We start from the raw sequence: 13,203 nt of genomic DNA on the forward strand, positions 1-13,203 counted from the left end.
CTTCCCAGAGAGGTGAGTGGGTGCTCACCGGGGCAGCCTGCCTGCCCAGGAAGAGAGCACAGTCCCCCCCCCCCCCAGCTTCTGCAGCAGGGTCTTCGGTGTTCCAAGGGACCCCTCCCCTCCCCCCACTGCTGCGGGCCCTTTGTCTCCTGAGTCCTGGGAAGACCAGCTAGCCCTGTTGCCCTGCTGAGGAGTTCTTCCCAGAGAGGGCTGAGGAGCTCTATCCAGAAAGTGCTGTGAAGTCCTACCCAGAGAGTGCTGAGGAGTTCTATCCAGAAAGTGCTGAGGAGTTTCATCCAGAGTGGGGGAGATGGGCAGGCGCCAATGCAAGATTTCCTCCAACAACCTGAAAGGCAACATGACATCGCCAGAATCCAGGGAGCTCGAAACTAGAAGAATTGAACACCCTACTCCAGAAGAAATAGAAGAAATCGACTCTAAGCGCTTCTTTATGAAAATAATAGAGGAACTTAAACAGGAGGTGAAAATCTGCCGTAAAGAAATGGAAGATAAGTATAACAAAAAAATTGAGGAAATGAGTAAAGAAATGGAAGAGAAATATACCAAAAAGTTTGAAGAAATGAGTAAATCCGTAAATGAAATTCTGGGAAACCAAGAAAAAACAATCAAACAGGTAATAGAAACAGTTCAAGATTTGAAAACTGAAATGGAGTCAATGAAGAAATCACAAACCGAGGGCCGGTTGGCTATGGAAAATCTGGGTAAACGAACAGAGACTTCAGAAACAAGCTTAACCAATAGAATACAAGAGATAGAAGAAAGAATCTCAGACTCTGAGGACACCATAGAGAAATTAAACACTCTGTCCAAAGAAAACAGCAAATCCAACAAATTCTCATCACAAAACATTCAGGAACTGTGGGACACAATAAAAAAACCAAATCTAAGAATAATTGGAGTAGAAGAAGGAGAAGAATTGCATTTCAAAGGTCCAGAAAATATACTCAACAAAATTATAGAAGAAAACTTTCCCATCCTAAAGAACGATATTCCTATGAAGGTTCAAGAAGCATACAGAACACCGAATAGACTGGATCAGAAAAAAACATCCCCTCGTCATATAATAATCAAAACACAAAGCATTCAGACTAAAGAAAGGATATTGAGAGCTGCAAAGGAAAAAGGTCAAGTAACTTATAAAGGTAAACCTATCAGACTTACACCAGACTTCTCGATGGAAACCATGAAAGCCAGAAGGTCCTGGATAGAGGTACTGCAGAAACTAAGAGACAATGGATGCAAACCCAGACTACTTTACTCAGCCAAGCTATTGTTCACTATCAACGGAGAAAACAAAATATTCCAGGATAAAAACAAATTTAAACAATACGTAGCTACTAATCCAGCCTTACAGAGAATACTAGAAGGAAAATCACAACCCAAGGAATCCAACATTCCCAACACTGCCTACATTAACTCAGACATCTAGCGACCCTTCACAAGCACAACTCAAAGAAGGAAAACACATACACGCTACTACCCAAAAAAATGACCGGAGTCATCGATCACTGGTCATTAATATCACTTAATATCAATGGTCTCAACTCACCTATAAAGAGGCACAGACTTAGAGATTGGATACGAAAACAGGATCCAACATTCTGCTGTCTACAAGAAACACACCTCACCCACAAAGACAGACACCTACTCAGAGTAAAGGGTTGGGAAAAGGTTTTCCAAGCAAATGGACCTAAGAAACAAGCGGGTGTGGCCATTCTAATATCTAACAAAATCGACTTCAAACTAAAATCAATCAGAAGAGATGGAGATGGACATTTCATACTCATAACAGGAACAATTCATCAGGAAGAAGTCTCAATCTTGAATATCTATGCCCCTAATATAAAGGCACCCACATATGTAAAAGAAACTCTTCTAGAACTCAAGGCAGTCATCAAACCACACACACTAATAGTAGGAGACTTCAACACTCCTCTCTCACCAATGGACAGGTCAATCAGACAGAAACCTAACAGAGAAATAAGAGATTTACTGGAGGTACTGAATCAAATGGACTTAACAGACATTTATAGAACACTCTACCCAAATAGGAAAGAGTATACCTTCTTCTCTGCAGCCCATGGAACCTTCTCGAAAATTGACCACATACTTGGTAACAAAGCAAACTTCCACATATACAAAAAAATATTAGTGACCATCTGTGTCTTGTCAGATCACCATGGATTAAAATTAGAATTCAACAACAATGGTACACCCAGGAAGCCAACAAACTCATGGAAGTTGAACAGTCAACTACTAAATCACCCCTGGGTCAAGGAAGAAATAAAGAAAGAAATTAAAGTCTTCCTTGAATATAATGAAAACAAAGACACAACGTATTCAAACCTATGGGACACAATGAAAGCAGTGCTAAGAGGAAAGTTCATAGCACTAAGTGCCCACCTAAAGAAAACAGAGAAAGCACACATTGGAGACTTAACAACACACTTGAAAGCTCTAGAAAAAAAAGAAGCTGATTTACCCAGGAGGAGTAGAAGACTGGAAATAATCAAACTGAGGGCTGAAATCAACAAAATAGAAACACAGAAAACAATTCAAAGAATCAATGAAGCAAAAAGCTGGTTCTTGGAGAAAATTAACAAGATTGACAAACCCCTATCCAAACTAATCAAACGGCAGAGAGAGAACTTGCAAATTAATAGGATCAGAAATGAAAAGGGGGACATAATCACAGAACGGAGGAAATTCAGAGAATCATTAGATCTTACTACGAAAGTTTATATGCCACAAAGTTGGAAAATGTAAAAGAAATGGACATTTTTTTTAGATAAGTACCATATACCAAAGTTGAACCAAGACCAGGTGAACAATCTAAATAGACCTGTTAGTCGTGAAGAACTAGAAGCTGTTATCAAAAATCTCCCTACCAAAAAAAGCCCAGGACCAGATGGTTTCAATGCAGAATTCTACCAGAACTTCCAGGAAGAGCTAATACCTATACTCCTTAATGTATTCCACAATATAGAAAAAGAAAAGTCACTGCCAAACTCCTTTTATGAAGCTACAGTCACCCTAATACCAAAACCACACAAAGACACAACCAAGAAAGAGAATTACAGGCCAATCTCACTCATGAACATTGATGCAAAAATTCTCAATAAAATACTGGCAAACCGAATCCAAGAACACATTAGAAAAATCATCCATTATGATCAAGTAGGCTTCATCCCAGAGATGCAGGGATGGTTCAACATACGCAAATCTATCAATGTAATCCATCATATAAATAAACTGAAAGAAAAAAATCATATGATCATTTCATTGGATGCTGAAAAAGCGTTTGACAAAATTCAACACCCATTTATGATAAAGGTGTTGGAGAGACTGGGGATACAAGGATCATACCTAAATATAATAAAAGCAATATACAGCAAGCCGACAGCTAACATCAAAGTGAATGGAGAGAAACTCAAAGCTTTTCCACTAAAATCAGGAACACGACAAGGTTGTCCACTCTCTCCATACCTCTTCAATATAGTGCTTGAAGTTCTAGCAATAGCAATAAGACAACATAAGGGGATCAAGGGGATTCGAATTGGAAAGGATGAAGTTAAACTTTCGTTATTTGCTGACGATATGATAGTGTACATAAGCGACCCCAAAAACTCTACCAAAGAACTCCTACAGCTGATAAACACCTTTAGTAACGTGGCAGGATACAAGATCAACTCCAAAAAATCAGTGGCACTCCTATACACAAAGGATAAAGAAACGGAGAGGGAAATCAGAGAAACATCACCTTTCACGATAGCCACAAACACCATAAAATATCTTGGGGTTACTCTAACCAAGGATGTGAAAGACCTATTTGACAAGAACTTTAAGCCTTTGAAAAGAGAAATTGAGGAGGATACCAGAAAATGGAAAGACCTCCCCTGCTCTTGGGTTGGGAGAATCAACATAGTAAAAATGGCAATTCTACCAAAAGCAATCTACAGATTCAATGCAATCCCCATCAAAATCCCATCAAACTTCTTCACAGACCTTGAGAGAACATTAATCAAGTTTATATGGAAAAACAAAAAACCCAGGATAGCCAAAACAATCTTATACAATAAAAGAACTTCTGGAGGCATTACCATCCCTGACTTCAAGCTCTATTATAGAGCTTCAGTATTGAAAACAGCTTGGTATTGGCATAAGAACAGGGAAGTCGACCTATGGAATCGAATAGAAGACCCAGATATTAACCCACAAACGTATGAACACCTAATTTTCGACAAGGGAGCTAAAGGTATACAATGGAAGAAGGAAAGCATCTTTAACAAATGGTGCTGGCATAACTGGATGTCAACCTGTAAAAAAATGAAAGTAGATCCATATCTATCACCATGCACAAAAATCAAGTCCAAATGGATTAAAGACATCAACATTAATCCGTCCACTTTGAACCTGATAGAAGAGAAAGTGGGAAGTAGTCTACAAGATATAGGCACAGGAGGCCTCTTCCTAAGTAGGACCCCAGCAGCACAGACAATAAGAGAAACAATGAATAAATGGGATCTACTGAAACTGGGAAGCTTCTGTAAAGCAAAGGACACTGTCAGTAGGACAAAAAGGCTGCCTTCTGACTGGGAGAAGATCTTCACCAACCCCTCATCAGACAAAGGTCTGATCTCCAGAATATACAAAGAACTCAAGAAACTAGACACTAAAACTCTAATTAACCCAATTAAAAAAATGGGGTACTGATCTGAACAGAGAATTCACAACAGATGAACTTCGAATGGCCAGAAGACACTTAAGGTCATGCTCAACCTCCTTAGCGATCAGGGAAATGCAAATCAAAACCACTTTGAGATACCATCTTACACCTGTCAGAATAGCTAAAGTTAAAAACACCAATGATAGCCTATGCTGGAGAGGATGTGGAATGAGGGGAACACTCATCCATTGTTGGTGGGAATGCAAACTTGTGCAGCCACTTTGGAAATCAGTGTGGCGGTTTCTCAGGAAACTGGGAGTCAACCTCCCTCAGGACCCAGCAATTCCTCTCTTGGGAATATACCCTAGAGATTCCCAAACATACTACAAAAGTGTTTGTTCAACTATGTTCATAGCAGCACTATTTGTAATAGCCAGAACCTGGAAACAGCCTAGGTGCCCCTCAATAGAAGAATGGTTAAAAAAGGTGTGGAACATATACACATTAGAGTTTTACTCAGCGGTAAAAAATAATGGCATCTTGAATTTTGCATGCAAATGGATGGACATAGAAAACGCTTTACTGAGTGAGGTAAGCCAGACCCAAAAAGAGGAACACGGTATGTATTCACTCATAAGTGGATTCTAACCATAATTTAAGGTCTTTGAGCCTATTATTCGTGATCCTAGAGAAGCTAAATAAGAAGACGAACCTGATGAAGATTTAGCTATCCGCCAGGAGGTAGGAAATAGTCAAGAGTCCCAGGTAACCTTGGGTGCATGGGGGGTGGGGTGGGAGGGTTGTTGGAAGGGGACAGGGTTAGAGAGAAGGGAGTAGGGGAGGAATGGAGAAAGCTCGGCTGACCGAGATGGGGGGAAGGGAGGAAGGATGAATGTGGGATCAGGGAAGAATATATTTCAACTAAGGGAGTCATTTTAGAGTTTACAGGAAACTTGATTATATATGGGATCCCAGGTCCAAGGAGAGATCCCCAGATTGTTCTCTGGACAGAGGAGGGGGTGCCTGAACCGGCCTTGGCCCGTGACCATACTGATGAATATTTTGCTTATCACCATAGATCCTTCATCTGGCGTTGGATGGCGATACAGATGGAGGCCCGCGTTGGAGCACCGAACTGAGCCCCCCAAGATCCAAATGAGGAGCAGAAGGAGGAAGAAAATGACGAAGGACTGCGAGGGATACTATCATCCACTGATACAAGGGGTCGGATCTAATGAGAGTTTACCAAGGCCAGATGGACCGTGACTGAATGAGCATGTGATCCAACCAGATTCTCTGAATGTGGCCGGATTTTCTGAATGTGACTGGCCTGCAGTCTTTCTGAGAAGCCATTGACAATGACACTGGGACTGGTTTCCTCTGCATATACTGGATTTTTGGGATCCAGTCTGTTTGGATGCTCACCTTCCTGGACCTGGAGGGAGGGGGGAGGAACTTGGACTTCCCACAGGGCAGGAGACCCTGACTGCCCTTGGGGACAAAGAGGGAGGAGGAGAGGGAGGGGGGGAGTGGGAGGGCGTTGGGAGGAGGGGCGTAAATGGAAACTTTTTATAATTTAATAAAATTACTTTCAAAAAAAAAGAACTATATTGAATAGATATGAGAGAGTGGATAACCTTGTCCTTTTCCTGATTTCAGTGGAATCTCTTTGAGTTTCTCTCCACTTACTTTGATGTTGATTTGCTGTATATTGCCTTTATTATGGTTAGGTATGTTCTTTGTACCCCTGCACTCTCCAAGAGTTTTATCATGAAGGAGTGTTGAATTTTGTCAAAGGCTTTTTCAGCGTCTAATGAGATGATCATGTGTTTTTTTCTCTTTCAGTTTTCTTAAATGGTGGATTACATTGACAAATTTTCATATGTTGAACCATCCCTGCATCTCTGTGATGAAGTCTATTTGGTCATGGTGAGTGATTTTTCTGATGTTCTTGGATTTGGTTTGCCAGTATTTTATTGAGTATTAATGTTCATGAGTGAGATTGGCTTGTTTCAAAGAACTTTAAATCTTTGAAGAAAGAAATTGAAGAAGATACAAGAAAATGGAAAGATCTTTCATGTTCTTGGGAAGGTAGAATTAACATGATAAAAATGGCAATCTTACTAAAAGTAATGTACAGATTAAATGCAATGCCCATCAAAATCCCAGCAAAATTCTTCACATACCTCAAAAGAACAATACTCAACTTCATATGGAAAAACAAAAAAAAACAAAACAGGATAGTCAAAACAATCCTGTACCATAAAGGAACTTCTTCAGGCATCACAACCCCTGAGTTCAAACTCTACTACAGTGCTACAATAAAGAAAACAGCTAGGTATTGGCATAAAAACCGACAGGAGGACCAATGGAATCGAATCAAAGACCTAGACATCAATCCACATACCTACAAACACCTGATTTTTGACAAAAAGCTAAAATTATACAATGAAAAAAGTAAGGATATTCAACAAAATAGCTAGCATAACTGAATATCAACATGTAGAAGAATGAAAATAGACCCATATCTATCACTATGCATAAAACTCAAGTCCAAATGGATCAAAGATCTCAATATAAAGCCAACCACCCGGAACCTCATAGAAAAGAAAGTGGGAAGTACACTTGAACGCATTGGCACAGGAGACCACTTTCTAAAGATAACCCCAGTAGCACAGACACTTGAGAGAAACAATTAAGAAATGGGACTTCCTGAAACGGAGAAGCTTCTGTAAAGCAAAGGACATGGTCAACAAGACAAAATGGTCCTACAGAATGGGAAAAGATCTTCATCAACCCCACATTGGACAGAGGGCTGATCTCCAAAATATACAAGGAACTCAAGAAACTAGACATCAAAAGAACAAATAATCCAATAAAAAAATGGAATAACACATAAACAGAACTCTCAACAGCAGAATCTCAAATGGCCGAAAGATTGTTAAGGAAATGTTCAGCATCCTTAGCTAGCAGAGAAATGCAAATCAAAACAACTCTGAGATTCCATCTAACACCTGACAGAATGGCCAAGATCAAAAACACCGATGACAGCTTATGCTGGAGAGCATTCGGGATAAGGGAAACACTCATCCATTGCTGGTGGGAGTGCAAACTTGTACAGCTGCTTTGAAGATCAATATGGCGATTTCTCAGAAAATTAGGAAACAAAACAATCTACCTCAAGGCCCAGCAATACCACTTTTGGGTACATACTCAAATGATGCTCAATCACACCACAAGGACATGTACTCAACTATGTTCATGGCAGCATTATTCTCAATAGCCAGAATCTGGAAACAATTTAGATGCCCCGCAATTGAAGAATGGATAAGGAAAATGTGGTAAATTCACACAATGGAGTATTACTTATCACTTAAAAAATAATGACATCTTGAAATCTGCAGGCAAATGGATGGATTTAGCAAAACTAAATTGAGTGAGATAACCCAGCCCAAACAGAAATATAATATGTACTCATTCATAAGTGGCTTTTAGAGATAAAGCAAAGAAAAACCAGACAACAGTCTACAACCCCAGAGAACCTAGACAACAAAGAGGACCCTAAGAGAGACATACATGGATCTACATAGGAAGGAGAAAAAGGCAAGACCTCCTGAGTAAAGCATTCCCATCATGGAAGTGGGTAAAAGGGGAAAGGGGAGTTAGTGAGCGGAGTGGAGAAAAATATATAGTGCAATAAAAAAAGTACAGGACATAACAGAAAAAAGAGGAAGGACTGGCTTTGGCCCACAGTTTCAGAGGCCCATGGTCTGTGCAGCCTGTTGCACTGCAGATGGTAAGAGGCAGCACACCAGGGTGGAAGCATGTGGCAGAGGAACCTGCCCACCAGACAGTGACCAGAACAAAGAGCAGCAAAGACAGGGGGATAGGACTTCAGTATCCCTATGAAGTCAGGCAGCCCCCAAGGACCTGATTTCTTTTACTATGACATATATTCTTAAGACCCTACCACTTCCCAATAGTGCCACAAACCAGTGACCAAGACTTCAACACATGGACCTGGAGAGAGTGGGTGGCTTAAAACAACAGCCATATCATCTGAGGGAAAGCCAGTTTAAGTGGAGGCTTTTACCCCACTCACACAGTTGAAAATTTGAGATGCATCACATCAAGCATAAGTCAGCCATTCCCAGGGAATTCTAAACAACTTGCAAATCTGTGAGCAAAACAAATGGCTGCAAGCACTGAGTCTTAGAATTGTTTGTTACATAACAATGAGATAATGAAACAAAACCCATTGTATTAGTCAGGGTTCCCAAGAAACTGAACAAATAGAAACAACAGCATAGTGTGTGTGTGTGTGTGTGTGTGTGTGTGTGTGTGTGTGTGTGTAAGAGACAGAGAGAGAAAGAGACTGGTTGCATGTGTGTATTTTTTGGGTGCCAAATAAAACAGATTGCTCAATCAAATTTCCTCTTCTCTCTCCATGTCTTCCTTGAAGAAGCCCATTCCAACCAAGTTAACACATAATGCAAAGCACCACAGACATTAGACTCCTGGAGGTGAAGATTTATCTAAACTAGAACTTGACCTCTGGCCCCTGTGAAAGTTTAGATCCTGCAATGGGAATGATGGCAGTATATGCTCTTTGCTACTGATAATGTATCACTGATTGGCCTTGATGCAGAGTTCCCAAGTTGGAACTCCGGGGCCATGACATTAGATTACAAATCAGTATTCTGTAACAAATTCCAAACAGAAACTAATCTAAGAATAGGAATCTTTACCAGAACTCCAAGGCAAATGGGAAGAGGGACCATAATATTCTTAATTAAAGGTACACATGCCTTAATACTTTGACACTGACTAGCAGAGATGAGAATGAAGAAGGGGTTGATTTGCCCTTCTACCTCTCTCCAGGCCATGGATAACAGAGGAACACATTCAGCACTGCCCCAGTAGTATTTATGGAGGGTACCACATGGGATGATGGGTTGGGCATTGCAAGAAGCATCTCTTCCCATCTTGTGAGGACAGAGTTTATCTAGCACACAGCTTTCCCACATTCATCTTAACCTGTGCTCAAGGCTGAAATCCTATTTGTTGCTATAGTTTAGGAGTGGTTCATACTTCAAAGCTTGGTCTTCAGTTTGGTGAGGTAGAGACAAAGCCCTTAGAAGTTGGAACCCAGTTCAAGGCAATTAGGTCATGAAAGCATGGCCTTGGGAAGGGATTAACACAGTTCTTACAGAACCCTGAGTTGTTCTCAACAGATATCACAGTACAATGGGTAGCTTGTTTGCCATGTTGTAATGGAAGTGCTGGTGGTGGGGCGCTGCCAGAGACCAACCAGATAGGTAGGGCTTCCAGATTCAAAACCTGAAGAAGTCCTTAGACTCTAATATGTTTTACAGGAAGAAAGGGGTAGGTTCATGTAGCCATTCTTGCTTCTGATTTATTTTATAAATTATATTTGCATACATGTGTATTGATTTATACACACAAGAGGCAAATTCATAAGCATTATAAATGAAATGTCAAGCATAGTAATTATCTGACTAAACAACATTTATTCACTAACCATATGAGCCATTCCTCTTGATGTTTTTAAGTTATCATATATGTATGTGGGTTCTTGCTTCTATTTTAAACTGTGTCCTTGTTGTGCTATGTAAAAAGCTCATCAGAGTCTACAATCTCTGTAACTGTAGTAACACTGAAGGACAGCAATAGTGAAGCGCACTGTTCCCCTAAAGCTCCAGAACAGAATGAGTTGGTGGCGTAAGTCAAGCTTACGTCAGAGAAACTGGACATGGGCTGCATAACAGGCCATGTTAAAGGTATTTGCTAATTTATGAGATGAGATGATGGCACTATTTTTAAGTCTTAATCTAGTAGGGGTTCATCCTGAAGCACCGGAGGCTAGAGTGCTGTGATGTGTGGAAAAGTTTATATATGTTAGAGCAAACAAACAAAAACTGTGTTAGAGAACACGAGTACCACTCTGTAGATTAGCCCTAAAAACCACAAGTGCTCACAAGTCTCTGTTGACCTAGGAAAATTGGGGCAGTGGTATTGAGTATTCGGATGTGTAGGGATTTTCTGGGTTATCAAGGCAGGAAAGGATTATTGGGCTCTGAGAAGTTCTCAACAAATCATGTCACTGTACAGTGAGTGGCTTCCCTACAACTGGTAATGGAAGGGGAGATGCCAGAGGCCATATAGATAGGGTTTCCTACTACTCAGGGGCTTGTATTTTAGGAAGAGAGCTTAGGGATGTGAGGTCCAAGCTGTTCAGAAAAGCATCATGAAAGTGTTAGGAAACATTTCAGGACAATTATGCAGAAGAAGCTGCGTAAACTCAGTGAAAACATCCAGGGATGAAACATTACATTCAGTCTTCTCATAATCACATTTAGTTTATGTGTGGTTGTGTTTTTTTTTGGTGTGTGTGTGTGTGTGTGTGTGTGTGTGTGTGTGTGTGTGTGTAGTTCTGGTTTTATTGATGTTGTTTGGTTTAGGTTTTTGTTGTTTTTAGCAAGAGTCTTGCTGTGTAGCCTTAACTAGCCTTGAATTCATGACTGTCCTGCTTCAGTCTCCCAAGTACCTGGATTACAAGTATTTGCCATCATTCCCAGCAAAAGGGACATTAGTTTTTACTGTGTAGAGCTGACAACAGTAGAGTCATGGCATCATGCCACTTCAAACCATTTTATATATTTTTTTGAATTAGCTACCTTGACCATAATGCAACTTTTGGTCACCTTCGCAGAAACATTATTTCTTAAGGCAAGATTCAAAAGCTGTCTTTAGTCAGAGACTTCCTTATCTAATCCATAGTTTTCTGAACTTCTCCTTCTTAAGAGCACACTATTCAAGCTGTCCATGAGGTCACTGGCTGTATTAGTATAGCTTTATACCAGAAAACTTTATCTCTTTGAATGGAAGAAAGTTTCTCACAGCAGGCCTGCCACAGGGCTTAGAATGTAATGGAACATTCTCCAAACACAGAATTTCAGATGTGGGCTGCCAAAAAGTTAGCACATCTTCCTGATTTCAACATACTTTAAGATTGATATCTCAGTTTCAACATCTACAAAGAAAAATTAAAAAGAAAGAGGAGGAAAGAGAAAAGGAAAGTAAAGAAAGATAGAAAAGAAAGGAAGAGAAAGAGGGAAGAGAGGGGAGGGGTGAGGAGCAGAGGCTAGGGGAGGGAAGCAAGACAAGGGAAGGAAAGACATAGTACATGTTTTCCTAAATTTCCTGAAATATTAAAAATAAATGGCTTTGGGAGTAGAAGTTGGAAGACTTTAAAGACATCAGAATTCATCGCTTCTTTTCAAACTTGGTTTCACTTTTTAAATTTCAGTTAAGAATTCCACAGACGAAGGGGAATTAGATGAGATCTCCTGTAATCTGGGGGCTAGAGAGGTGGTAGAGGGAAGGGGACAGGGGATGGCTGATGTTAGGTTGAAAATGTCACCTTAGCTCCCTGGCACCCCTTTATCCAAAGAGTCTGGAATGTTTGGTTGGGGGCTCCACCCCAGCTCTTGGAATCCATTTTCGAATGTTGGGTGGAAAGTTCCGTTTCAAGCCTCCCTTTTGCTGGGAGCTGCCACAGTCCAGACTCACTTCTGAGCAAGCCAGCCAAATGGCAACCTCTCCCTAGAGAGGGTCAAAACCAGTCCCACAGACTATTTAAAATGCCCCTCAGAGAACACATGGTCTCCCAGTTCTCCATCCTCTTCTTTGTGTTTTCCTGGAGGACCACCCGGGAGAGCTGGCATCCATTAAACCTGGGCTTCTTCTAATTTGGTTTGATTTGGTCTGATTTGGATTATTGTGTTGGCGGAGAGGTTTGTAGGGCTGGAAAAACTTATAGCTGAGATGGGGGAGGGATGGAGTGGGAGAGCAATGAAAGCGATATCTTGATAAAGGGAGCCATTATGGAGTTAGGGAGAAACCAGGTACTAGTGAAATCCCCAGGAATCTACAAGGATGACCCCAGCTCTACGACTGTTAGTAATGGTGGAGAGGGTGCCTGAACTTCCTCTGTAATCAGATTGGTGAATACCCCAACTGTCATCATAGAGCCTTCATCCAGTAACTGATGAGACCAGGTGCACAGATCCACAACCAAGCACCAGATTGAGCTCCAGGAATCCAGTGGAAGAGAGAGAGGAGGGAATACATAAGCAAGGGAGGTCAAGATCATGATGGGGAAATCTACAGAGACAGCAGAAAAATCAAGCTCTTGGGAAGTCATGAACTCTAGACTGATAGCTTTGGAGCGCCCATGGGACTGAACTAGGACCTCTGTATGTGTGAAAACAGCTGTGTAGCTTGCTCTATTTGAGAGGCCCCAGGTGTGAGAGCTTTTGGAGCTCATTCCCTTTGGTAAGATGCCTTTCTCAGCCCTAACGCAGTGTGGGAGGGGCTTGGTTCCTCCCCAACTTAATGTGCCAGGCTTTGATGACTCCCCATGGGAGGCCTTACCCTTCCGGGAGAGTGGATGAAGGTGGGCTTGCGGGATGGGGGGGGAGGTGAAGGGGGCG

Source organism: Myodes glareolus, chromosome 6 (genome assembly GCF_982192425.1).
Source record: "Myodes glareolus chromosome 6, mMyoGla1.1, whole genome shotgun sequence".
Taxonomy (NCBI): Eukaryota; Metazoa; Chordata; class Mammalia; order Rodentia; family Cricetidae; genus Myodes; species Myodes glareolus.